The following is a 24,212-nucleotide window of genomic DNA, read 5'->3' on the forward strand; positions in this document are numbered from 1 at the left end:
GAGAGAGCCGTGCAGTGTGGTCCAGCCTTTGGGGCAGACTGAAGCGTTTTGACGCGTCCTCCTCCACTACACAGGCAGCATGTCAGACCTGACAGGATTGGTTTCTTTATCGCCGCCCACCAAGACTTAATGCAACACATTAAAAATGCTAAGTAGAACTGAATATGTCACCTATTACTACACAGACTTTATTAGTGCTTTTTAATGTAAATCACAGAGGCATTGGGAGATTCCTTTGAAGAGTGGAAACATAAGTGTGTCACTGCCAGAGGCTTTAGAAGTGCTCAGCACGGACAAATCCACAGAAATAAAGCTTAGTCATCTCTGACTCCGAGCTCTCTGTTCGCTGGTGTGAGATTGCTGACTTCCTCCTCTTTCTCCTTTTAAAATCTGTCCGTCTGCTTCTTAATTGCTACAGTATTTCACTTTAACCTGATGATATCTTACTTTCAACTTTCCATCCCCTGGTTGTGCTTAAAAAAGGCCTCCTCCACTCTCTGTTGTTCTGAACTCCTTTCTATCCTTTCATCCCCAGCTGCCCTCTTTCCTGTCTTTCTCCCTGCGTGGCTGCTGAAAGCTCTTTAAAGATGCCCAGGGGCTTAACCACTTTGACATATTACATGAGCCTGTCTCACTCAAACCAATCCCAAGCTAATTGAGAAGCTTACGTCTTTGCTATAGCAGCTAAGAGGAGGAGGCGAGTGTAGACAGACACTCGGTTCATTCTTGCTCTGTTTTTAACTATTAAATGGATGGACTTGTAAATAAGACAGAGGTTTTTTTAATCACATATGTCCACTATTTAACTAAATCCTTCAATTAAATATTCAACTTGGCATGTAGATTAAATATCCTACTCAGTTTTTTAGAGCTTTTTAAGACAAATAGCCTGCAAGATTTGCTGCACACCTTTAACAATGTAATTATTTGCAGCAAACATTGTTAGTGCAAAGCCTGAATACTGTCTTCATTTGCATCGTAGGTAGTGCATATGTTGCTCTGCAGTAACACATTGCTCCAACAGCAGTTTGATCTTGACAACTGAAGTTTGAAGAAAACACATCTTCTTGAATCAATCCTTGTGATTAGCTTAACGGTTTGAAACACATTCCTGTTTGTAATTACTGGTATATTCAAGCAGGGGGAGACAGGAAAAACATGGAGAAGGATAATGATTACAGTCTTTTTCAGGTACTCATAGTTACTTCATAGACTCAATATGTGTCACAGTTTCTTGCATAGAGCTGTCAGTTTAAACACGGTACCTGCTCACCGTCTTTAGTTGATGAAACTTTGACGTTGATGTTATTAGAAATCTTTAGTCAAGTTTGCAATAGTTGTTGTTTGTGTGATTGCATTACATTTTTTATCAATGTTATTTTTATGTTATTAACCCTTGCATGCATGAATTATGACAACCTCAATCAGGATTTTTATTCATCTTTAGGCATGAAAAGATAAATAAAAATAAAAAAGATGAATAAAGATGCTAAAAAAAATCCTGATTGAGGTTGTCATAATTCATGCATGACAGGGTTAAATAACAATAATTACAATGAAACACGTCATACATCTATAGTAACATTAAACGACCAGCCCTTGACTAGCAAACAGCCTTTGACTAGCTTTCCACTGTAGTGACTATGACCATATATATATATTAGTGCTGTCAGTGTTAATCTCGTTAAAATGGCGTTAATGCAAATCGTGGCAAATCTCCGTTAGTGAGTTTGCGCGGATCACCCCGTGCGTGGGGCTGCACGGCGCTAACATGTTAACAAGCTAATTGCGCTAACTCGCTAACGGAGATTTGCCGTGTTAATGCAGTAATGGCGTTAACGTCCTTTTAACGAGATTAATGCTGACAGGACTAATATACATGCAGAGCACTTCCAGCTTAAAATATCACGTTGACGCGAAGCATACGTTAGTCTGGGATGTCTGTTACAAGCTTAAATATAAAGTAAAAAAAAATGCAATTGCAAGCAGGCTATTGATCAAGTAATTGCAATTAATCGCGATTAATTATAGAAAATTGTACGATTAATTAGTTTTTCTTTATCTATTGACAGCACTAACACACACACACACACACACACACACACACACACACACACACACACACATACATATATACATATACATACATATATATATATATATATATATATATATATATATATATATATATATATATATATATATGAGACTGATATATGAGACTGCCCTTCTACATACTGACTTGCTTAAATTATTTATTAGCGCAAGAGCTTCAATATCAACTTGTAGTGCGTGTCACCTAATTTGTGCCCCACTTCCTTGTCCCAAATGCACATTGCTCTATTTAGTACATCAGTGCTTCTACCCCTTTTTATGGATTTCGACATTAAATAAATCAACTCAACTATCACTCAAAGAGAGCACTGCAGCCCTGACTCACTATGAAAGTTTTGGTACAAGAAACTTTAGAAAAAAAAGAGAAGAAAGACAAAGAAAAGCGCTGCACTTTGGTAGTAGTGTCCATATTTGTCAAAGAACGTTGGGTTTCAGTTGACCTGTCAGCTCAGTTTGACTTAGACATTTGTTCAACAGCTTCATGCACTGGGAAAAATGCTTTCTGGAACCAAAGGCAAGGACATAGCAGGGACTGAATGGGAGAAGAACAAAACAAAAATAAAATCAGATATAAACATGCATACATAAGTACTTGAAGATGGTATGTAAGCTATGGTAAGCTCGCCTTTCTTCTTTCTTTCTTTCAACCTTGATGTGATGACTTCTGCAAAGCTTTTTTTTTTACTTAAAAAAAGCACTTGACTCATATTTCCCAGACTGCTTGTCCTCCTCTCACATTTAATATGACTGTGTGGCTGTCACACAGAATGTGATAGCACCACTTCCTGTGCCAAGTACACAGTGTATCTCTGGTGGGGGTGGGTGGGGTGACTGTAGAATGCAGGGAAGTGTCTCATCCTGGCACCCACGCTGATCAGGTCCACGTTCACAATGGCTGTCGCCCAATGAAATCCAAAGATTAAGAGCGAATTACAACAAAGTCTTAGCGAGATCTCATCCCCAAATAAATTTGACGGTGGACTGAAAATAGCACTGAGCGTGTGCAAATGTGTCAGCTCTTTTCTTTGTTAACATTGTTATATTTGGACTTCAGTGAAGCTGAAAATCAGAGAATACAAATTCACACTAAATCCAAACCATTTAAAGCGTTTAGCTACATCTGTTATTTTTCCTCAGTATTCTGTCCAGCTAGACCCTGACCATGTGGTGCTCAATCTAAACAGCCCAATGACTCACATCCGTCAAACCACACTCCTTCTTCGCCAAAAGACTATCAAGCAGTTGGAGGGAATGTGGTTTCTTTCTTAATATTACATTTTTTAGATGGGTAAAAAGCACTGCTTTCCCATCCAGCTTCAAATCGCGTAAACACTGGAAGTGTTTTGCAGCAATGGTTAAACCGGAGACTATAAAAAGTAAATGATATTTGTTGATAACCACTGGTGATGGTGGGCAGGAACCACGATAAACTTTCAGGCGAGCAACGAATTGGTTGACATAAGACCTGCTAGTAAGAGCAGGGGTGTCAAACACAGAGCCAGGGAGCCAGAATCAGCCTTGCAAAGATTCAGCTGTACACTGGACAGTTTTAGAGAATGTGAAGCAATCTGTAGATTTTGGACTTTTAAATGTGTTTTCATATGTTTTACAGCTTTTCTTAAAGAAACATCTCACTCAGTATTGAACTAACAAATGAAGAATTAAATGACAGATTTTTTTTAAAGCATATCAACAATAACAATAAATAAATAAATAAAAATACATATGTAAATTACCTTTTTGCTTTATAATTACCAGACAATCTCAGCAATGTTTCCCAGAACCTTTTCTTTAACTCAGACATTTATTTCATGCTTTCCTTCATGCTTATCGTACAGAATAATACTGGGGGCCACCAGTGCTACCCCTGGGCCTCACATAGTAGATGCACCTATGGTTATCAAATTTACAAACTTGGGTGTTCTTGCTGCCCGCCTGGCCAGCAGGGTGACGACAATACCCCGTCAGCCTTTTAGAGCTGAGAGGTGAAAATGTACTTTTCTTTTTCTTATATTGAGATAGCTCAGGAATTTAATGGGTAGTTAAACATTTTTACACCAACAAAAAAGAGGAGTTTCATTGGTTCAGGCCAATCAGTGTGGTCTGTATGGGGCCCTTGATGTAAAACGAGCCCGACAACACTGCATCAGAGGGTCACCTAGGCAACCAGAGGCTGGAATGTGACCAGTGACCAGGAGGCAGCTTCAAATCGATGTACAACGAGTGAATCGCTTCCAGTGTGGATCCAGCTTTAAACTTGTAAACTAATTAATCTAATTTTCATATATATGAGCGAAAATTAGGTCAAATAGTGAAAAGTCAACAAAATCACTTTTTATTGTTAATACATTTGTGTCATGGAGTGGATCTCGGAGCTGCTGTTATGCACGCACTAAAAGTCATATCTATCACCCTTCCTGGCTCAGCCAATTTCCTAGACTGCTACCAGTCAGCCAGAGGACCTCAGGCTTGCTAGCCTCTGGCATGCCAGGCATACCATCAGAACATTTTGCTGCCACTTGGTTAATAAGTGATTGGACACTCACTGGTCTGTCCACTTGCGTTCAAATGAAATATAATAAACGTAGTCAAAAACGAAAGCTGTCGTGTTAACATGGACATTAAACTGAAGTATCTTCTAGGACCGTTAAATGCCATCACATTCCTGAGCGTGTAACTACACGCATACAAGTTCACAGGCTGCTGTGACAATGATGCATATTCATAGACTAAAACCTAAAGGCCAAAGCACTTGAAGCAACAAACACACTGGCTTTTGAAAATAAAATATAAGCTACAAGTATTTAATTATGACAAATTAATATTTTCAGCTATGGTCTGGAAGATAAGGAGACTAAGAAGAAAAAGAGGCTTACCTTTGTGAGAGTTTTGTGATATTTACAGCCTCAAAGACACAGAGTCAACCTAAGTGCAAGTTTGTGTGTGTTTCTGTGGCAATTCTATTTTTGCTATTCTTTTCTTCAGGGTTGGACACCCGCCTCAGGCCTATACGGTGCATTTGGCAGCATTAGATATGTCTTACACTATTACTGTAGCGTGAGTGGAAGCTAACCCACAATAAAAAGATTTACTAAAAAAAAAAAAAAGGGCTTTATGGTGTGTGTAAAATCTGTTATCCAGCTATTTGCTGTTTTTTATTTACTTTCCTTGTTGTAAGGAAGATAAACAGATGTGGGCATCTTCGCAGACATGAGTGACAGCCCCCTCCTGCCGTCTGCTCCAGGCTTCAGTCCTGTTCTTTTTTTTCTTTTCGCCGGGCCAGATGGGATGCTCAACTTACACACAATCCACAAACACACACAGAAGCATACACAAACACAGACATCCAAGTACCAGATGTGCTCCTCCACTCCCTCGCATCAGACCTCCAGAGGTCATGGTCAATTGTGGCTCAGAAAAGAGGAAAACAAACAAACAAGTAAGAAATGCCACACTCAAGACACACGCTAAAAATAATATCTACTGCTCTGTTGATCATCCACCATGTTTTCACCGTTTTCAGCTAACCATCCCTGCCTGCAGTGGTAGTTTAAAACGTTAAGCCAGACACGGTCACGTGTCACATCTCAGGAAAGGCTCAAAGAATGCTATGCTAATGAGCCTGCTTACTGACGGGGTGGGACACGAGGCAAAAGACAGGTTGATCACAGATGGAGGAAGCAGTTACATAAGGTGGGAAGACACTAGCAGAAAAAGAGTGAGAAAAACAAAGTGTGAGAGAGAAGCACTGAGGATGATGACATAATTATAGTTAATTTCAAATGATAAAGGTGGAAAGAGAAACATGGGAGTGACTGAGATGGTGAGCATACAGTACAGCAACCCCCTCTGTTAAAGCTGGCTGCAGCTGGCAATATCATAATATGTAGTCTGTGTGTGTGTGACACAAAGAGGAAAAAAATGAGCTCTTAGTAGGATGATCTGGACAGGAGTGTTTTAATAAAGCTTCGCACATAGCTTGACATTCTGACATCCTGCAGCGACGTGTTGATGATGCCAAAGCTCTCGCTGCATCCGGTTGATGTGGCCTTAATCTCGTCTTCTCCCATCCCTCTAGTGTCTGTTTTCGATTTGCATGCATTAGTCTTTATTTGAAGACAACCTTAAAGCAGAAACCAAAGCACAGCCACACAGTCCTCTTGCTAAACGTGTTTGTTGATTATATTTGCCGAAGAGCATTAATGCAGTTCAATCTGGTGCAAAGTAAAATATTAGCTGGGCACTCGTGATAAGTTTATGGTGCAAGCCGGCTCTTCATTATTTAAATAAGCTTCCCAGAAGTGACATGTTGATAATGCTAAAGTTAGCACTGCGTGGCAGCTGTTGGAGCTTAATATAAATCCTTTTTTTTCCCCTTCTAGTGGATTAATAGTGCATGGCTTCTTAAAAAGGTTTATGCAGTTAGATTCTCAGACTAGAGGCTGCCTCTATGTTCATGTTTAGGAAGAATGAGACAGCATTTTTTTTCTTCCACAGAAGTGAACTGTTTCAGATCCAGACTTGGAAAATGCATCGCTGCTTCTGCTGTCTTGTTCAAGGGATCTGTCTATGGATTCAGAATCATTCCTATATAAAATGCCAGGCTTACATACCGCCATTTAATGTTCCAATAAAAGAAATGCCAAAAGTAAGTACAAGAGAACAACTTTCCATAGCTGAGACGTTACTACATTGCTATATATGGTAACTGGCAGCTTAGCCTACAAATGTGCATGAAATGTAGATTTAAAAAAAAGAAGCATGCAGAGCTGATTAGCATGACTTATTTTTTGAGAGATAAAGTCAGAAGTATAGGACGAACTAATATTCCACATAACTGGCCAAAAGATGACCTCAAGTCTGGACCATAAACCTGACAGACAGGTTCTGGCCAGAACTCAGGAAGGACTTTGCCTCAGAAAGTCATCGAACTATCAAAGCTGAAATGCAGCAATAAGAGAGTTGAAAAATGAGACTGTGTTTTAATTGTAAAAAATTGAAATTGAAAAACCTCAGAAAAACATATTCTTGATGACTTTATCATCTACTGCAAGACCAAACAATTCAACAACAAAGAAGAAATCTTCTGTGTTATTTCCACAGCTCTATGTCTTTGTCTAGTTCACACACACACACACACACACACACACACACACACACACACACACACACACACACACACACACACACACACACACACACAGGGTTACTTATTTAATGCACGGTCCAAAACCGCTAGCAGAAGAGCATCACAAAAGTACTGACCATGACTGGCTGGCTCTCGCTTCTCTATTAACCACTTACTCATAAATTATTTTGTCTTATCTTTTCAAGTTACCCACCTTATTAAGAGGCTATTTTACAAGTATTACTTCTATTTGTAGTTTTCACAAGAGCCCTCCAAGGTTCTGACACACCTCATTTAATGCTTTTACTACATATATTTTTTACTACTTTCTACATTGTAGATAATACTGAAGACATCAAATAGATGAAGCAAGATATATGGAAATATGTAGCAAAGAGAAAAAAGGTGTTTATATTTTAGATTCCTGAAACTAGACACTCTTTGCTTTGTTGACAGTGCTGCAAACCCTCAGCCTTCTATCAATGAGCTTCATGATGTAGTCACCCAAATGGTTGTCACTTCACAGGTGTGCCTTTTTGGGGCTCATTTTTGCAATTTCTTGCCTTCTTGATAGGGTTGGGACCATCAGTTGTGTTGTGCAGGTTGGTACACAGCTGACAGCCATATTTGACAACTGTTAGAATTCATATTATGGCAAGAACCAATCAGCTAAGTAATGACAGTCCATCATTACTTTAAGAACTGAAGAACTGAATTTCAAGACTGTTGGAAAACCATTTCAGGCAACTACCTCATGAAGCTCATTGAGAGAATGCCAAGAGTGTGCAAAACAGTAATGAAAGCAAAGGGTGGCGATTTGGAAGAATCTAAAATATAAAACATGTTTTGAGTTATTTCACACTTTTTTGTTCACTACATAATTCCATATGTGTTCATTTATAGTTTCGATCCCTTCAGTGAAAGAAAAAAGTCCATTGCGGCCACTTGTGCATTTAAACAACAACAACAAAAAAACAAAACAAAACTCAGATGTCATCTGCTGTTACTTCAAAAAAAGAAAGTTTTGCAATAGGCAAGTTGGCAAAAATGGGTAAAGTAACTTCTCATAAAAGCCTTTGATCAAGATGAGAAAATGGATAAACAAAGGCATGAATTTTGACATGAGTGGTTGGTAAAAGTCTTCTTGGGTGATATATAATAAAGACATCCAGATGAATAGTGTAAATTGTATTGGGTGTATGGTGGATGACGCTTGTAATACAAAATTTGAGATTAAAGTCGGACAATGACAGCTTGCAGGACTTCCTGAAAAGCAGCTCGTCTTCTCACAATATTTTGGCATCAACGAGTTGAGAGAAGGAATTGAAAAGCTAATCCAATGTGAAATATTACTAACACGTTACTTTTAATCAGTGCAGTCTTTCAATATTTCTCGTGACGAAAAATGGACTGCTTATCGTGCTGCAGGGTTATGATCCTGATCTTCTGCCTTTAGTCTGATCTATATGCTCCATTTTTAAGGTTAGCAGACCCATGTGAAATCTTAGTCCAAATATAAATTCGCTAAACGCATGGCAGATAGTTGTAGATGTTGAAACAAAGATCCACAAATAAGGCACAAATACCCTGTACTTACGCACATTTTGCTGCCAACAAGTCAGGTTTTTTCAGGAAACAATGAAACAAGTACATGTGGAATATGCAGGAAAAGTACAGGGTACTTACAGTGTACTTGTTTCATTCTTTCCTGCAATGCCCCTTATTCGCAGGCTGTTTTGTAAAGTTTTACCAGAGATATTTTTTAGCAAAATATTTCTAGCTAATATTTCTAGCTGGTGATTCTAAATTGCCCACAGGTATGAATGTGAGTGTGAATAGTTGTTTGTCTCTCTGTGTTAGCCCTGCAGCAGATTGGTGACTTGCCCAGGGTGTACCCCGCCTCTCGGCCTATGGTAGCAAGGAAAGGTAACCCTGATAAAGATAAAAGGAAGTGAATGGGTGGATGGATGGATATTTATAGCTACTACAATGGTGACTGTCACAGATTTATTAAAAAAAATAACTTTACTAACTGTTTGAAATAGATTTGACTCAAATAGGTTTCAGTGAAGACATCTACTAACTCAGTTTGATCAACGTACAAGGACCGCTGGCATGAATACGCTTCTTTGTGGAGAAAACAGTTCCTGTTTCGCCCCTAACTGTCAAAAATCACACAGTACAAGAAAGCTGTCAATCATCTACAAGGGGATGATAAATGACAAAAATAAAATGCAAGTTATAATTCAATAGTTGTGGTAGGGACATATCAAGCCTCATGTCTGGAGAGCACCACAGCAACAAGAGTCAAAGTAGTAAGAGCAGAAAGAGTCTGACACTTCAACCAAACTAATACAAGGAAGCTGCCCAGTGCTTTTTTCTGGAAGCTCCACAGGGGAATTTGGGACCACATGTATTTGCATATTCACACTCCTGCTGTTTAGGATACCAAAACACCTCCTCCATCTGACTTCTAACATCCTAATCTCACATTCTCAATGGCTTTCTAATGACCACTCCTTCTGCAAACATCTTAAGCTCACCACTTCCCACTGTTAATTGTTGCCTATATCCACGATGTCCCTATGTTCACTTCTCCAGGATGAGAGTGATACATGTACTGCACGGTCTCCATCTCTCCATTACTATACAGAACAAACTCCACTGCATGCATAGCCCATCTCTCACAGTTAATAAGAAGAAAAGCCTCTCTGAAAGGCTGTGGAGGTGAGAAGCCTACTGTTAAACGTTTTTGTAGTGAGCTGCTCTCCAGCAGAGCAGTAAAGCTTTGTCACTACAAAAACCACACAGTGAGTTTCCAGTGACATACAACACAGAACGAAAGAATGGGAAATGATGCACATCTGCTGCTGAAGATATATGTAAATGTAGAGATAAATATAGAGACAAATACTATGGCTACTGATTTGGATAATTAAATCAACATCCACAAAAAAGGATTTAAAAAGGTAACAGTGGAAGGAGTGATGGCTTTTGCCGGGGAAAGAAGTTCACAGATGTGACCTAGTAAATACTGTATCTACTTTATCCAGCAGCAGTGCATCATCATCATCATTATTCTAATTTCATTCAGTTTATTCGATTGGATTCAATTTTATTTATACAGCACCAAATCACCACATCCAACAACCCCCCGAGGCAGCATTTGGTGAGGGTGGGAAAGAAAAACTCTCTTTTATAGTAAGAAACCTCTGGCAGGACAAGGCTTATAAAAATGGATCAGGCTCAGGGAGAGGCAGCCATCTGAATGTAGGTGAATGAAGAAGAAACAGTGCATCATGGGAAGCCCCCAGCATCCTAGGTTCAGTTCACCGGATCCAGCCCAAACTATAAGCTTTATCAAAAAGAAAAGTTTTAAGCCTAATCTTAAAAGTAGAGATATCCGGCTCCCTAATCCAAACTGGGAGCTGGTTCCACAGAAGACAGGCCTGAAAGCTGAAGGCTCTGCCTCCCATTCTACTTTTAAATATCCTAAGAGCCACAAGTAAGTCAGCAGTCTCAGAGGGAAACGCTCTACTGGGATGAGACGGTACTGTGAGGTCTTTAAGATTAGATGGGGCCTGATGAGTCAAGACATCTGGAATCTTCTCTCGTCTCTTTTAGTGCTGACCAAATATTTTAAAAACAGCAAGTTATATCAGTTTGGGAGTCATCCGGTTGTCTTAATTAAATTAGAATAACTTGTTTTGACATTAGCTGTGTTACTTATAAAAATGCATCCTCTGTCCAATTAAAGAGCCCAGCAAACAAATGTCACTCTAGCTCCTGTTTAAATCACAGCTAAAACAAGCTACACTCTATAAGAGATCTTCAGGGGAGGATAACAAAGAATCAGTGTGAGGTTTCGCACTTTGAATTTTCCATACGGTCCAATTACTGCTTTAATTGAGGCCAGTCTTGTTAATTAGCAACATAAACTGGATTGTTGAAAAAATGAAGCACGAGTGTGGAGGAGATGAAAAGAGGCTGAGAGACGTGCAGAGAAAAAGAAAGAACACAAGGTGTCTGAAAGGTTGAAACTATAATTGGACTTGTAAACACACAAAAACATTGTTACCGTTGACACTGTCATTAAATCATCACATTGCTGGTTTTTGCTTTTGCTTATTATTATAAAGTATATTTGATTAAATAAGTGGCTGTAGAGCAAACACACTATCAGCATACAGACTGTTTGTCTATAAGCTCTCACTGTGCAATTCTGGGTGCAAAATCTCTTGGAAAAATGAAGGCTTGATTTCTGCAACCAAAACAGGAAGAGGATAATGCTTTTCTTTAACCTGGTGACAGGTTACCAACTAGTACCTGTCACCAGGTTAAAGTCAGGGATAATAGAAAATTTAGAATAACAATGGAAAAAGAGCCCTGTTGTGAAAGCAGACAAGGAAGGTGAAGAGGGAGGAACCAAAAGTAAAACAGGAATGAACCGTTGATGGCACCCACTGAATGGAGTGCTTCAGGACTTCCAGAGGTTCAAAAGTGACATTCAGTTGGTGCTGGCACCTCAGAAAATGGATAAAAACACTTTCATTGAGGTTTCCCGAGGAAAGGATCTGCTGTGAATGTGATGCAATAAATCTTTTGGTTAGAATTTATGCATTTTACCACACTGGTGAGAATAAAAGAACCAAAGAGCAAAGAGAAAATGGTGTTCATCCTAAGCCCATGACTGGACGACTGAATAACGATGGACTAAAACAGCCTTTGGAAACCACAGGAATATTTTAAATCAGTTGTGTATGACACTCAAATATATTAGAAGCAGTCATAGTTGACTCTCAAAAGCAGTGTTTGTCTATTATCACCGCATATTTTAAAAAAGATAAAAGCCTAATTAATGCCAGCCAAGCAAGCATCAAGTCAAACACCTCATAAGTGGTGCTTATTCAGTAGTGTGTATAAACCTCTATAAAAGTTTCTGTGATTTGAGCTAAAAATTAAATTAAACATAAAAAACCAGGCCTGTACCGTGCTGTACAACTAAAGCTTCCACTTTTCATTGAGTGATGCACGCATGCAGTGTTATTGTCACTGATAGCAGGATTACTGATCACTACATTGTGAAAGAGTCTGTGTGTTATCTTTGTATTCAACTCAAGTCAGAAGGGGACTTGAGTCGAATGCTAATGCCTTGCTCCCACAAAGCACAGCACCAGAAACTGGAGGCATTTTATTTGGCAGTACACAGGCGCTATAGTACACAAAGGGCCTTTTAGATTGGATTTAGAAGTAAAATGCCACAGTCAGACTAGGGAAAACAGAGGTTGGAGACTGGGGCACAACCGGAATTACTTCACATCTTGTTGCTTTGAAGATGAGGACCAGGTCTGCGACCACTCGCAGTCAGTTGGAATCTTCAAAGCATCTTTGGTGCATCGAGACGGCGATTAAACAACAACAACAACAACAACAACAAGCAACCTTGCTTTTACATACAGCCAGAGTTGGGCATCTGGTTGCAACAAAATGTGCGACTCTTATAAAGAGTTATGTCAGGAAGGGCATCCATCACCAAATTAATCATGCGGGTCATAAGAAATCTGGTTTCCATACTAGATCCATGAGGACCTGGGTTAACAACAACTGCTTCCTGGATGTATTAAAAGAGGACATGCAGAGGGTTGGTGTGACAGAGGAGGATGCTAGAGAGAAGGTGAGATGAAGGTCAATGATCTGCTGTTGGGACGCCTAAAGAAGACTCTTTGCTGGAGGGGTGGAGAGTAGCATTCAGGAGACTGTTTTTTCCTCTCCCAGCTGGTTTCATTTTCATGTCTTAACTTCACTTTCACTCACCGGGTACGGTCTGCACACCATGCCACAACCCAATTTTTCCTAGATGATCAATGTCATTTATGTCAGTGGCTTAATACACAGTACAGAAATGCCATGTCATCGTGTAGTGATATCATATTAGTAGATTTAGACAATATTTGATCCTAATAATACTGTAATGCAAAGCAATGTAAGGTGAAATAAAATAATCAAGAATATTGACCCATATCCTGCTCTATCCAGATAATAAAATATAGCTGATGTCAAACCAGTCAGCTTATCAAGTGGGTTTCCACCTGGCAGCATTTTAATCAGAATATAGTTCAGGGCAGTGAAGCTGATGCTGCCAGCTGGGTGGTTTCAATGCGTCTGTGACCTAGCCTGACACAAAGGTGATAAACAGGGTCAAATTTTACGCATCATGTTGTCATCCTCAATTCACATCAGAGTGATTTGTTGTTGTTTTTTTCTCTCAGAACACTATTTGATATCAAATTGGGAAAAAAGGGGAAAAAACCCTCCTTGTCTGCTCATCTCCTCATCCAGCGATCCCTACCAAATGAGCAGCTCACTGAGGTTCAGTCTATTAATCTTGTCAAATGGATTCAGAGAGCAAGGATATTATAGACAGACATCAGCTCAGGACAGGGGACCAGATGGCTTTGCAAAATGGAGAGAACAATAAAAAGAGGAAAGAGGAGAGAAACTGAGTGCAAAAAGCACCCCATAAAAGTGCAGAATGGGAAGGGATAACATTTTTCAGGAGTGAGACATCATGGAGAGACATTCACATGGATGAAGGAGTCAGTGAAAATGACAGGCTATGGCTCCTGCTGTCACTGGCTCTCAGATGTTAAGTCATAGTGCTTTCCTTGACAACTTTCTGTCATTACATGCGGCAGAAATACAGATCCCTGTTGAATTATGCATGGGTGGGGGTAAGATAAAGACTAAGTCAGGTATCAAGACAAAAGCGGCAACACATGTATGTGAAGAAGAAAAAACCCACACAGGGAATCACAGAAGGACAGATGACCTCAGCTCTGTTACTTTATTGATACATTGCTGCGGTCATCTTTCAGGCAAAAGAAGGCCCTTGATGTGACACACAGTCCAAGCTTAAACTTCAATGTAAAATATAACCTGTCTTCCATGACTGCACTCCTCGGTGGTGATAAAAATAACAGGCAGAGCAGCCATACGGTGGGATAATCTACAAAAGTCTCCAAGTGTGGCAGATAAGACAGAGCTTATAAATAAATTACTTGGGTGAAAAAATTACCTTGAGATGAGAACTTTATCTGGGACTTTGATATTAATTCCATATAGAATGAGGATGTAAGAATACAAAGGATCTGATGTAATTTACAGGATCAGGTGATGCACCTAAAATGAATGTTTCATTTCACGCCACAGGGATTAAAACCTATTAATTACTTGTATTATAAACCTATTATTTGCATTAAGTATTCTTTAATAATCTGTAGATGCACAGTTGCCCTACATTAGGTTCTCATAGTAATCATCTGGACATTTCAGAGACCTTTTCTCAGTTACATGCTAACAATAGTAAATGTTTCTTTAATACAATAAAATAATATTAATAGAGGCTCGGCATGTCTATTTAAACATACTTTTTTTCTTCAAATGTTAACTGAAATGAGATCACACATGAGAAACTGAAGCATCCATCACCGTCACAGTAATTAGGTTACATCATTCATATCATAGAGGTTTTTAAGGGAACCATTAATTGGAAGTGAGGTTATTAAAATAGAACTCATGGGTTAATAATAGGCACATTTACCCAGATATTAATTTCTCATTTCACAAAATAACCAAATGAGAATAATGAGTAAAAAGAATAGCAGAATAAAACCATTGCTATTAAACGTATTTCTATTTTTGGTGATTTCCATTTTTAGGCAGAGCTGTCTGTGAGATATAAAAGCTGGTGGTGGTTCATGATGGCAAACAGTGAAACAGACTAGGGCTGGGCTATATCATACCATTCACGGTAATACCGGTGTAATTTTGGGCAACGATAGGAAAATGACATATCGCGATAGAATATGGGTAAAACACGCATGCGCAGTGCCTTTGTTTACATACGCACATGGCGGCGACGCAGAATGAGAAGAGCGAAAGTGGATCGTTAAATGAAACAGATGAACCAGAATTGGTTTGTAAAAATGCTGGAACTTCAGTGGTGTGGAACTGGTTAGGCTTTCGTCCGTCAGATACACAACAAAGCACTATTTTTGGTAGCGCATGCTAGCAGGCCGTCGTTATTACTGTTATTATACAGCACACTTAAAATCAATCCTTTGATTTTTCTGAAAATCGACAGTGCCCTTTATAATCCCGTGTGCCTTATGTATGAATTCTGGTTGTGTTTACTGACCTCGAAACGATTTTATGTACATGGCGCTCGAAAATCTGTCAAATGTTTTAGTGCGACTTTGCTAAGCTACGAAGCCGCACCACATGATGGATTGTCGGAGCATTACGGCTATATTAGGCAGGCGCCTCGTGGAGTGATACGTACTGCGCTTCAACATAATATTACTGTATTGTGTCCCATATGGAAAAGATATATATAAATCTTATAAAGTTTGTACCTGTCTTGTGTGAAACTTGTATGAAAAGCATATAAGAGTGAAAACAGATATAAGATCCCTTGAAAAATTATATAATGAAACTTGTATGTTTTGGATACTTACTAAAACAATGTATGAAATTAATGAGAAAGTGGCGACTTTCATGAGTAATCACATATAAGTTTTTACTATTTCTTTTCCAACCTCTTTTTAAGTTTTGTGGATAATATACATGGTTATGCTCAGGGTATGTCTGCCAATTTCCACTGGAAATGCCTTTTGGTTAAACTGTCAGCAAGGAATTTGCACTGTTACATTTTTATATAACTTTAATGCACATAAAAAAGCAGCTGCTTGTTTAAGTGAAAATACATAGATGGGGTATTTTGCACTAATAAAGTTGTGGAGTTGTAAAGTATTTTGTCTAGTGTCAATTATATCGTCAGTTATATCGTTATCGCAAATTTTCAAATGTATATCGTGATAAATATCTTTGGTCATATCGCCCTGCTCTAAAACAGACACAACTATATCTAGCGAAAGGGTAATCAGGGATAGGCACAAGCTAGTGATTCGTGCAGAAGTTGTCAAACAAGTAGTCCAGAGTAAGAGAGACTCTCTGTGCTGCCCAGACGTTTTTTTACAGAGACATTAGCAAAAGGGAAAGAGACAGACTGAAGTTTACAACGTGTATGTACTTTCATTAATTGTATCATGACCGCTTAGGTTTGACAATACTGCATGCAGGCAATGGCAGGTCAGCTAATCATCAGGAGTGGTTTATTAACATTGTGTCAAAAAAAAAAAATCTATTCAAACCCCCACATAGGTTGATTTTGGGAAAAAAGGTTAAAAATAAGAAAGAAGACACTGAGAGGGAGGGAGAGAGGCAGAGAGACAGAAATGAAAAGGCAGAAGCTTTAAAAGCTTTGGGAAGGATTTGTATCCAATAAGCCATGGTGAGGATTAAACCATGTTAATGCAACACAACACATGCCTACACAAACTGGACACAGTGCACACAGCACTCTCGCTCAACACACACATACACACACGCGCGAAGACTAAATCTATTATATTAATGTAAATTTTATAATAAAAAAATGATGCAAACATCTAATGACTCACTGTACAGGGATAGTTCCCAGTGATTATTAAAACAAGCGAAGCTGTGCCTTTTATCGTGTCAGCAATACTTCTGTTCGTTTGGCCGAAGTAGACTCAGCATTCTAAAAACAAGTTGTATGAAATCACCTTGTGTGAGGCGATGTACTGCAACTCCATTAAAGCCAATCCATTGCCTCTATGCAAATTAATGGAACAAAGTGTTCTCATGAGACACAAAATCCCCTGCAGGACTGCAACCTTGGCTTAGGGCTCCTGTATACAGCTGAGAGGCACATAATTTTCTCCACCATTATCTACAATGCTGTGTAATTAGTTTAAGTTTAGAACAACAAAAGAAATATATTAGAAGATCTTAGAGTGGGCGGAAGATATTCCTGGCCACACATTAGAATACAGTGTCTGTTTTGTCTTGAATAAGAAAGTTGTAAAGGTTGTCAGCGTGTCAGTTGCTTCTGACAGATCAGTACAGCGCTTAATAAAAACAGAAACAGAAATAAAAACAGAAAATTGAAACCAAGTCTGATCAAAGTAATCGATTGCAGGCTGAAAGCAGGCTGTCTTTTATGCAGTGAGGCCCAGTTTCAAGATGTGAAGAAACCAACTAAACACGCCATAATCCCTATTTCAACATTGATGCTCTACAGTGTGTTTCCCTGAAAAAAGAACACAAGGAAAATCTGAGCATGTTTACTGTGCGCTCAGTTCAGTTTAACAGGGCAAATATTTGATGGAGTTACATACAGTTGCTTCTCCTGGATAATCGCAAACAGCTCTGCCCTTTTAGTTTTACATAAACAATCCTGAATAAATGCATTCACTTTATCTTTGCAGACAGCATCCACACGATTAACATATGCATTTATGACAATAACCATTTGAATTCCAAATGTGTGAGTGTTCGATTGTTCACTGTCACCAATTAAATTCACATAATGGACAAAATAAAATTTTGCATGCAGTGATTTTATGTATCTAATTAGCACTAATATGAAATGCAGTATTATATATGATGGTGCTTCTTACAGCCGTTGATTAACACAATATTAACAGCAAACAATATAATGTTTGTGTGATTAATAAACAGCAATACTGGATCAAATCCTAAGAGGATACTAAATGGTGAGTAGAGAGGCACTTTACATGTCTTACTATGTTAATGAAAACAGGGGAATTATGTAAATTATTGAGACAAAGCACATCTGTTAACTAAGAAGAGGCTGATTTTTGTAAAGTCAAATATAACAGGCATATCTTGTTTTTCTCTCTGCTAACGCACATTGTTCATGTGCTTTAAATCCATTTAAGAATGTGAGGTGAGTCATTCTAGTTTGAAATGTGCGAGGGCATCATTAGAAAGCGTGTGTTGGAAAAATGCTGACATTTTAGTGGTCTGAGTTTTGTCTTATGTTCGCCAACACGACCAAACAGCGATCTCCAAAAACCTGCATTTTTGATGGTACAGAGCAGAATTACTGCCTTTGGAATTGACAGCATTAGTGTTGAAAGGTTTTAGAGCAATATGCTCCTAACCAGAGGATGTTTTTTCAGGTAAGATCTTGCACATTTCATCAAGACAATGCTAAGTGCATACTGCATCTATTACAGCAGCATAGCCTGCAAGCAGCACCTTTCGTCAACTAAAAACATTTGGACCATCACGAAATGAAAAATACAGCAAAGAAGGCCCCGGACTGTTAATCTGCTCGAATCCTATATCGGACTTGAATAGGACAACATTTCTCTCCTAAATGTCCAGCAACTAAACTCCTTAGTTCCCAGATGTTTGCAGACTTTTGTTAAATACAGAGAAGATGCTACACCGTGGTAAACATAGCCCTGTCCCAACTTTGCTCTTTGCATGTGTTGCTCTCATCAAATTCAAAATGAGCAAACATTTATCTTCAAATTAAACATTTTCTCAGTTTAAACATTTGATTTTCTATTGTGAATAAAATATGAACGTGTGAGATTTGAGACTCTCGCCCTATGGCAGCTGAGATAGGCTTCAGCCCCCCACGACACTGAATTAGACAAACAGAATGAATGGATTGATGGATGGATAGAGATATACAAATTATTGCAGTCTTGTTTACATTTTACACAGCTTCTCAACTCTTCTGGTATTGGAGTTGTATGATTCCTCCCTTCAGTGTACTTTTCTTAGGCAACATTGATTCAATGCAGTCAGTACAATACAGGGGGCAGTATGTGTTCAAACATTTATCAAAGATCTTTTTGTTCGTAAGACTGCAAAAGAGTTAGGCTTTTAAACTTGTCACCTGTGATGTTTCAGCATGCCCCAATGAATGGGCCACTGTTGTGTGTGTTTGTGTTGCAACTCAGTGAAGCAAAAGAAAAAAGAAATCACTAATGCAGGAACTGCAGGAAGGGTATTGATTTGTGTCTTTGAGTACAAAAACTAAGGAGCTACATTTAATGACGCTGCAAAGTTAGCAAAATACACATTCACAGGGCATTCAAGCACATTTTCTTATTCTCTGTTGGCACGTTCAAAAGAATAAAAAACATAATCTATCTGCTTTCTTTCACATTTGAACTGACTATGAAATCCAGCATCATTCTTAATCTCTCTATGTATCTAATCATACACAAATTCTTCCTTTGCTAGCAGAATAAAGACGTTCAGGTACCTCCCCATGGTTGTTTGGTGGAGTTTTCTCCTATAGATAGCACTGCAGAAGAGATTTGTGCTCAGACTGAAATTAATCCAGTGTGAAATCATCAGTCCAGTCAGTGCTGTACCTCAGGGAAGCCCTGCAAGAGCGAGGGTAGCCATGATGCTGTGCACCACAGCTACGTTCCATCAATGCTTGCTGCTCGCGGGCAACACTGTACAAGCATCTAAATGACAAAACATGTCTGTTCATGTTCATCCAACACTAGCATACTTACTGTACTCGTGTTACATTCAAATGATTTAAAATCAAATACTCTGACATTTCTATTCTGATCGGGTTTTAGCCTCAGCAACCACACACCCTCTGAGATTTATTATTCTCGGCAAAGGACAACAAGTTCTGCCTCCCACAGCCTTCAGGATCTATGAGTCTAGGCAAGGTCAAGGCGTGCTGTGTTTATGGAGCTCTTTATGAGCCAGTTCTCCTGGTGGTTAAGCGGCTTTCATGTATTCAACAACAGCAACCAGATAGCGAACATCACATTAGTACTGCACTTATATTGTTCCTGGCAATAAGATGCTAAAATAGGCAATAGATGAAGACGGAACATCAAAGTGGTGATGGGGTGGAGGGAAAAAGAAGTAGATCTACTGTACCTCACTGGGGCGGCCAAAGAGCTTGTTTTTGAGGTCAGTGAAGAGCTGGCTCATAGAGGAAGAAATCCTGTAAAAATAAAGATGCCTTATCAACTTCAGGGATTATAACAGACTGTGTCATTTTAATTTATAGTATGATGAAAATGAAGTTACAAGCCAAGTCCTCTAAGACTCTGTCAGACTTTCGCTAGACAGCTTAACTTTGACTTGCAGAAGTGAGCATTATTATTGCCCTTTCTTCATGTTTTTCATTCTCTTCAATATTGCTTATTGTGTTCCATTCATTTAGAAATTCAATAAGTCTTTGAAGATAAGAAAACATCACATCTTAAGAGATAAAATATTTTAATTAAAAACCCAAGATTAGATTAGGAAAATGCTTCTGGAGGCAATAAATCTGCAGGAACTAGAACAGGAGAAATATTTTTCTGCTTAAGCAATATGCCTTCAACAAATTGCTCACTAAAATTATAAAGCAGTAATTTGACTATGTACATCAATTACAAGAAGCTCTTTTTCTTTTTTTGAATTCCTGCAACAGAAAACGCTTTAAACAATTCAGCTTTACTCTGTGCTGCGACAGTCATACAGAAATTTAAAAGCCAAATATTTTTTAAAAAGGCACTAAATATAGACTGCTGTGTCACTCTAGCTTTACTTTTCTTTTTTTCTTCTGAAAGATAGGTTGAAGTTGTCAAAAAATGTGAGACATCTTTCAAAACAGTTTGTTACATGAGCACATCAGGAGAGAATAAAGAATTTCTCACTCTTTGTTAGTATTTGCGTACATTTAGGCAAATAACTAGGCATAATTGTAATAATGTGTATGCATCTGCTACCAAAGCAGAGTCAAAAATGTTTCTGACATTTTCACAGTCCATCTAATTGTCACGGCTGTGAGCCACGAGTCCAAGTATTGTCAAATGTATTTAGAGAGCTTGAGTGCAATAAAGAAACAACTGTGAACATGGAGGGACTTCCTCAGATAAACATTTTACAGAGGAAACAGCAGTGTCACGGAAGAGGAATAAGGATATGTGGTGGCCCAGCGAGGAAAAGATAACAAAATACAGGAAGAAGCAGTGGATGTAAGCTCTTTTCTGATTCCCGAGGGGGAATATTTGGTGTGAGTTCAGTGACAATTTGTGAAAATGGAGTGACGGAGTGTTCCCTGATCTGGTGGCCTGGCTTTTTCAGGGACATTCACACAGGAAGTGATTCACTCATGCTTTGTTGCTGTATTGCAGACCGCCTGATTTAGGAAATGCACCCTGAGAGCTGAGAACCGTAATTGCTGCAATAAATCTGCCAAATTATCTGAAGGAAAACTGTAAAAAATAAAGAAATAAATAAAAACTCACTGACTACATCTATATCAGCCCGGTGTTGTGCAAAACAGACGACTGTTTCAAGTGACAAAGTGGAATATATAACTGATACTTTTCTGAGGAGGACTGAAGTGTTTCAGCTGGGTCTGCTACACTGTAGAGCAGACCTCATTACATCCAGCCATTAAGTTACTGTTCTTGCTAAAACAGCTGCAAGGTCTTCAAAATCAGACACTGGATGTGACTGCTGGCACAATCACAGTTCTGTAAGTGACTATGACTTTGATGCAATACAGCCTAAATGCTAGAGAAAATGAATGAATATTGCACAAAAGACAGGAGAAGGAGAATTACAGCGATGCTATAGTTCATCACTACAGAAGACTGTTAGACAAGCGTTCTTGTAATTTCTTTAAATAGCATTCAGGAATAATTCTCCTGGTTTCTTAAAAGATATTAAAGAGCTCTTCTTTGGACCTAACACGATGCCACACTGCTTTAATGATGCTGAGGTCCGAGCTCAAGGGAGTCCAGTGCATGACTTATAATTTTCCATTCTGTGTTTTTCTATCTTGCAATACTTTTACTGCATTGGCAGTGTGTTTAGGATCATCGCCACGAAGGTGTTTCCAATTAGTTGCCTTCTAGTATTTTATGGTGGATCACAATCAAAATCTGAAGGCACTTTTCTGTGTTTATAATTCCATCAATTTTGACACGATCCCCAACACCACTGGCTGAAACCCAGCATCAAACATGACACAGCCTCCATCATGTTCTAGAGACGGCTGCAGATACTCAGTGGTATATCTCTCTCCTGACCTTCTCCTAACATACTCTTGATATTATGAACCACACTGTGAACTTAATTTTTTGTCCTACATGTTGTAACATAACTACTACACACCAAAAGCTGCTTAAAGACATAATTATGAAAATTTGCAGAATCGTCTGGGTCTCAACTAGTGTAAACCACCTTTCCGATGAAGATGATGAATTGGAGAGACGGCTTGTCATAAAACCATCTTGTGAGTTAGTGGATTAGTTTGCGACCACTCTCTCTCATTCATTCATCTTAGATCTGATGAGCCAGATCTGAGATGATGCAGCAGCCCTGGTTATAGTAATCCATTACCAGCGTTTGTTACACGTTGATTACCAGCCTGTGAAAGTCATTCTACGTGACTTTGTCGAGATCTCCAAAGAACTGCTGATGAACTTCTTGGTAATGTCTGGAGTGATCTATGCACTATCTATTACTACAACTATTACCAAGGGACTAATAAACACTGTATTCACCCAGAGTACAGTAGTCTGGAAGCTGGTAAACCGTTCCCTAATTTAGAGACTCAAGAGTCTGAAACACTGGATCAGAGCACAGTATCTTTGATTTTTGTTGTTGTTTTATACGTTTAATTTTTGTTTCATTTTTATTGCTGCAATAACTGGATTATAAGGAATTTCTGATAGTTCTTGTTTTGAATATGAATATAACCCAGCAGGTATTGGAAAAATAACAGAACCAAGACAGTGGTATATGCACATTTTACAATGTTAGAGTTTCAACAGTTCACGGTGGAATTAATCATCTGCTACTGAGACAATGAAAAGTACATATTGTGTCTTTAGTATTCGTTAAATGATTTGTTGTTTGCTGTTGGTGGAGGCCAAGTAATGTATTAAGCTGTTAAATTTAGCAGTTTCTCTATTACGTAAGCACAGCCACCGTTTAAGGTCCAAATGACTGAAAAATAGCAGTTCAAGGTAAACTTGACTTCAACTCATATTACTTGAATTTCTAATCAAGTATTTACTGCTGAAAGTTTAACTTCTTAGTATTTCAACAATAAACCCTCACACTGGCTTTGTGAGATGTAAAAAATGTGAAGATTATGTTGCTCACCTGCAAAGGTTTTTTCTTTTTTTCTTGTTCTTACATTTAAGTTCCATGAAAGAGAACGACACGGCTCCAGAGTTGCACATTGTTTATTTTATTTGCCCCCACATCATGTGGCCGTGATGAGCCACAGAGGTAGGGCTGATCAGTAACTTTAAGGCCAACACCTCAGGCCTAACCCTGAACTACTTCAAGCATAAATTAAGTCTGCTCCCTTGGGTTCATCTTTCATTAGCCACGGGTCATTTGTGCATTTCATGTGTGTTAATGTGCCACAGTAAGTTCCCTGTGACAAAATTTGCATGAGTGAATGAGTTCACCCCCCCCCCACACACGCACACACATAGAAATGTCAAATACTTCCAACTCCCTCCAAATTTTTCCTGAAGCATAACTGACAGCCTTCAAGCCATAATCAACGTGTCTGTAGCATTCATGAAACTGTAATTAACCTTTTCACCAAAGTAATATTACAAACAGCATAAACAAGACAGAGAAGCATATCTTCTAGGGCCAAAAAACCCTTCACACTCAGTGGGCTTGCATGAGGGAAGTGTTTTTGGCCACCAGATCTTTTTTTTTAAATCTTTTTCTACCAACATGCACATAAAGATGACCATGTTATGTTAACTTTGCCTGGAAAACAGCTAACAGCTGAAGCCAGATGCATAAAACCATGAGTAAACATGTATATATGACGTTCTATTACTATGTATATGATTTCACGAAGAAATATGTATGTCAAGAGCTCAGAGTGCTCATAATATGTCTAATATCTCATTCAGATTTGCATTTAGATTACACATCATTCCAGCCTCTAGTATATAATATAGTTAGTTGTATGCTGATATATTGCGTTGATTTTGGGAAACGACTGATCATTGCTCAAACGTATTATAAATGAGGTCAGTACCGCAGTGTTCATCCA

The 24,212-nt window shown here is 38.7% G+C and overlaps 1 protein-coding gene across 1 annotated transcript in view; it reads right to left on the bottom strand.

The window, feature by feature from the left end:
- dlgap4b (discs, large homolog-associated protein 4b) overlaps positions 1-24,212 on the bottom strand; it is a 177,580-nt gene that overhangs the window by 89,421 nt on the left and 63,947 nt on the right. Inside the window, exon 5 of the mRNA XM_080891212.1 lies at positions 20,060-20,126. The gene's annotated coding sequence lies outside the window, so the exon portion shown is untranslated. The remainder of the gene's footprint in view (positions 1-20,059; positions 20,127-24,212) is intronic.

Source organism: Rhamphochromis sp. 'chilingali' (genome assembly GCF_963969265.1).
Source record: "Rhamphochromis sp. 'chilingali' genome assembly, chromosome: 9".
Lineage (NCBI taxonomy): Eukaryota > Metazoa > Chordata > Actinopteri > Cichliformes > Cichlidae > Rhamphochromis > Rhamphochromis sp. 'chilingali'.